This window comes from Bison bison, unplaced genomic scaffold (genome assembly GCF_000754665.1).
Source record: "Bison bison bison isolate TAMUID 2011002044 unplaced genomic scaffold, Bison_UMD1.0 scf7180017864080, whole genome shotgun sequence".
In the NCBI taxonomy this organism is placed as follows: Eukaryota; Metazoa; Chordata; class Mammalia; order Artiodactyla; family Bovidae; genus Bison; species Bison bison.
The window spans coordinates 1,190,771-1,195,986 of NW_011494652.1; positions in this window are offsets into that span (position 1 = coordinate 1,190,771).

Genomic DNA, 5,216 nt, shown 5'->3' on the forward strand with positions numbered 1-5,216 from the left:
AATATTTCTCTGGCTCTGGAGGTTCAAGAATGGAGACAGGGTGGGTTTTAGAAAGATTTCCTGTGGTCCAGACTTACTTTAGGATGGTAGAAGGGGAAGTTGGGAGCAGTGGGCAGATTCAGGTATATTTTGAAAATAAAAAAAACTGATATCCACCCAAGCCTATGTCTTAGCCAGCTCAGGCTGCGACAGCAAAATATCACAGGCGATGTGGCTGCTAAACAAATTTACTCATCAGTCTGGAGGTTCGAAGATTGAGATTAGGGTACAAACGCAATGGGGGTCAAGGGAGAGCTGTCTTCCTGGGCTCCAGACTGCCGCCTTCTCTTTGCATCCTCACAAGGCCGAGAGAGAGAGAGAGACAGAGACAGAGACAGAGAGAGAGAGAGCGAGAGCGAGAGAGAGGGAGAGAGAGAGAGAGAGATGGAGAGAGAGAGAGGGAGAGAGATGGAGAGGGAGAGAGAGATGGAGAGGGAGAGAGAGAGAGGGAGAGAGAGAGAGAGCACGCTCTCTCTGAGGTCTTTTTTATAAAGACACTAATCTCACTCATATGGGCTCCACCCTCATGACTTAATCACCTCTCCTCCTTCTAAAACCACCACATGGGGATTAAGGTTTCAACACATGAACTCGGGAGGATATAAACATTCAGATCCCCTGGAGAAGGAAATGGCAACTCATTCCGATATTCTTGCCTGGAAAATTCCATGGACAGAGAAGCACTGCAGGCTACAGTCCATGGGGTCACAAAGAGCTGGACACGACTGAGCACGCATGCACGCACGCATGCACGCACGCATGCACACACGCATGCACGCACACAAACATTCAGTTCACAACAAAGGTTTCCAAGCAACGGCAGTGAGTCAGCAAGGGCTGGGATAGGAGTCGGGGTTCTAGCTGACTCTGCCCCAGGCTAGGTGATGTTGACCTTTTGGTGCTTCAGCATGCCCCCATCTTTAGATGATAACACACCTCCCAGCCCTCAAGAGAGTACCAAGACTCCAGGGAGGTAGCAGGGAAACACATTTTCCTTTTTGAACCACATCACCCTCTGCAGTGTGGTCAGACACCCGCATGGCCCTTGGGGTCAGACATGAGCTCTTTGAGGTCAGAGTTGACCTCCTCCCCAGTGGGTCTCCCTTCAGCTTGCTCACAGATGAGTGAAACCATGAACTCTCAAACACACAGATGCAATAATCCTCAACAAACTATTAGCAAATCCAGTGTAGCAATATATAACACTGTCAACTAGGAGTTATCACAGAAATGCAAGGCTGGTTCAACATTTGAAAATCAATCAGTGTAATTTACTATAGCAACAGACCAAAGAAGCAAGACCATATGATCGTCTCAGTGGATGCAGGAAAAGCAACTTTATGGTGACAGACTTGAAGTTTCCTGGCTCAGATTGGGAACGAAGTAGAGACATCCACTCTCTCCAGGCCTATTTAACAGCATTCCAAAATCCCAGCCAATAAGATGATCAATATGTAGGTTGATTTTGAAACGCTAACAAGTTTCTACTGTTTAGCAGAGGGAACTAGATTTGATTTTCTATAAAAAACCACAATGGAAAAGAATATATATATAAATTTAACTAAATCTTGTTATTGTGCAGCAGAAATTAACACAATGTTGTAGATCAACCCTATTTCAATAAAACATTTAAAATAAATACATAAAAGACACAGGGACAGTCTTTTCCACGAATTGTGCTGGGAAACTGATCTCCACAAGGAAAGAGTGAAGCTGGACCCTAACCTCACACCAGGTACAAAATTAACGCAACGTGGATTAAAGACTTGAGCGGCATAGCCAAAGCTATAAAACTCTTGGAAGAAGGGAGGTGGGAGGGGGGTTCATGATGGGGGACACGTGTACACCCATGGCTGATTCATGTCAATGTATGGTAAAAACCACTACAATATTGTAAAGTAATTAGCCTCCAATTAGATAAATAAATAAATAAAAACACTCAACCTAGGAAAATCCCCATTGTTTAGTTTTCAAGGGGAAATGAAATGTTTTCCATTATTCATGATACTTAAAAAATACAGATCATCTACTGTGTGATGTAAGACGTGATTTCTGGGTGTGTCTGGGAAGTGTTTCTGGAAGACATTAGCATTTTAAGACATTTATTTATTTGGCTGCGCCCCGTCTTTGTTGAGGCACACAGGGATTTTCATAGAGGCATGCGGGATTTTTAATTGCAGGCACTTGGGATCTAATTCTCTGACCAGGGGTCAAACCCAGTGCCCCTGCATTGGAAACGCAGTCTTAGCCACTGGACCCCCCAGGGAAGTCCAAGAGACCAGCCTTTGACTCTACACTGAGTGAAGACTTGTCATTCAGTTGCTCAGTCCTGTCAGACTCTTTGTGACCCCAGGAACTGTAACATGCCGGGCTTCCCTGTCCTTCACTGTCTCCTGGACTTTGCTTACACTCATGTCCATTGAGTCAGTGATGCCATCCAACCATCTCATCCTCTGTTGCCCCCTTCTCCTCCTGCCCTCAATCTTTCCCAGCACTGGGGTCTTGTCCAGTGATTCAGTTCTTCGCATCAGGTAGCCAGAGAATTGGAGTTTCAGCTTCAGCATCAGTCCTTCCAATGAATATTCAGGGTTGATTTCCTTTAGGATTGCCTGGTTTGATCTCCAATCCAAGGGACTCTCAAGAATCTTTCTGGGGCTATTTCTCTGCTCTTCCCCAGTAGCATGGCCCTCACCAATTTGGGTGGGCGTCATTCAATCCAAAGGTTGAGGGTAGGTGGATTCACTCTCTTCACGAGGTGGGATGTCCTCTTCTGCCCTCGGACACGGGACCCGCTGGTTCACGGGCCTTCAGACTCAGGCTGAACTGCATCACTGCAATGGACAGTGGAGGACTTGGCCTCCATGACCGTGTGAGCTGATTCCTAGTCCATCTCTTCTGTACGTGGATCTCCATACATTCCGCTGCTTCCGTTTCTCCAGGGAGTCCACAACTTAGCAAGGGTGCGGGAGAGCCTGCGGGGGAGCCAGCAGGGCCTTCCTGCTGGGCGACGGGGATGGCTCCCTGGGAGGCGGTCACCCAGAGCCATGGGCCTCCCTGCATGGATCTCAGTCCTGGGTGGGGCTGGGGGGCCTGGCAGGGTGTTTCTCCGCAAGGTCCTCCGAGGGCGCACGGAGGAGAGCGGAGCCGGGCTGGGCTCCATCCCTGGCCTCCTCACAGCTGAGTCTGATGACACCCTGTGTGTCTGCCGTGGTCTCCTCTGCTGTCGCCCTGTCCAATCAATCGCATTTAGCTCCAGGGGGTCAGCGGTTCTGTCCTGTCACTGGACAAGGGCTGCTGAACTGGGCAGTGCCACTCATCTTGGTGGAGATGGGGTGGGCTTCAAAATTCAATTAAAATGCTAACTACCTCTGGCCCCAGAGAGCCTGATGGCACAGTCCGAGGTCCCCAATGCGTTCAGCTCCTGGAGGCCCCAGAGGCAGCATCCACACCCAGGCTGCCTCTTAGGGTCTCTCCCTCTCGCATCCCCATCCCCACAGAGGTGCAGGCCATGGATGCCCCGGGCCGCTGGGCCATCCCTGGATTACCATTGCTGTCCAGAGCTGATGGGTGATCGAGCCTATGGGAATGACACGGCCTGGGGGGCAGGAAGGACCGGCCTCTTACTGAGAGCATGCGTGCAGAGAAAGGCAATTTTTGGAGTAGATGAGGATTTACAAAGTAATGGGCAGGAACTTCCCTGGTGGGTCAGTGGCTGGGACTCCACGCTCCCAATGCAGGGGGTTTGATCCCTGGTCGGGGAACTAGATCCCTCCTGCTGTTACTAAGACCCAGCACAGCCACACAAATACATAAATATTAAGCAAGTAACAGGCAAACCACACAGAAAATTAGCTCATCTGCTCCATAAGTGGTTGAAAACTGCTGGACATACTCATCAAAGAGCAGAGACAGGGCTGGGCTGGGCCAGGTGGGCAGGTTGGGGGTCCGCCCTCTTGTTTTAACTTTAAGAGCTCCAATTTTAATCACTGTAAGTATTGGAAAATCTCCCCACCTTGTTAGATGTGATGCTTTATTACAAGCAACTGTGATCAGCCGTGGGGGCCTTACTGGGGGTCCTTGCACAGCCGTCTTGGTAAATATTTGCACACGGGCAGAGGGCTGGTGGGCAGCTGTGTCCATCCACTGGCATGGCTTCCTGGGGAGGGCTGATGACCACTGGTAACCAGATGGGCTCCCACGCGGGGTTGTAGGATCTGGGGGCCCACCAGCACAGAGCCACCAAATGCAGATTCCAGGGTCCCTGGGGGAAGCCACTGGCTTGTGGAGGGGATGTCAGCGCTTTGGGCCTCCAGGTCGTCCTTACATGTATTCAACCTAAGGTCCAGGGCGCCAGAGGGCAGCTGACCAGAAAGGGAAGGCCCTGGAAGGAGGCACCCTGCAGAGGGGTGGCTCCAAGAGAGGAAGGGAGCAGGCCTGGCCGGTGGGCAGGGCTGTTCAGGAACCAGCAACTTCTAGAAGGAAGCCAAGGTGTGTGAGTGTGCAGCTCCACGCCAGGGCTGGTTTGCGTGTGAGCCAAGCACATGCAGGAAAGAAGAATTAAAGGATGGAAGGGCACGTCCCTCAGCCTTGTGTGTGCCTGGCGCCCTCCCTCCACAGGGACACACGGCCCCCAGCCTGCACCGAGTCTATTAGGAAAGCCCGCTCCTGCAGCCCCCTTTGGCTCCAGCCTCGCCTCCTCCTAGAAGTCCTTCTGGACATGCCCCGGCTCAGCCAACTTCCCCTTAGCCTCCTTGGAGCTGAGCCCATGTGGCTGTGAGCCCCAGGGAGGCAGCTGCCTGTCTGTCTGGGTTTGTCCGTCAGGGTCTAGCAGACTCGGGAAGGTGGAGGGGACCCTGGTGTCCCAGGGTTTCTACCCTCCTTCTCTGGGTGGGGAGGTTTTGTTTCATATGTCCACACATGCTGTGTAAATATCAATCTGCTCTCTGTTTCGGGGGGTGGGCAGAGGAATGACGTGGGGTGGGGGGGCCTCTGCATGCCTGGCTGGGCTGCACGCCCCCAGCACCTGCCTCCTCGGGGGTCTCCCCTCCTCAGTCCGTAGCTCGGCAGCTGGTGGGGTCTTTGGACCTTAAGCAAGGGGGTGCGAGGAGCGGGACATGGCGGGGTGGAGGCCTGCGTGGGGACGGACCCAGCTGCTTCTTGCAGCCCCCCCACCCCCC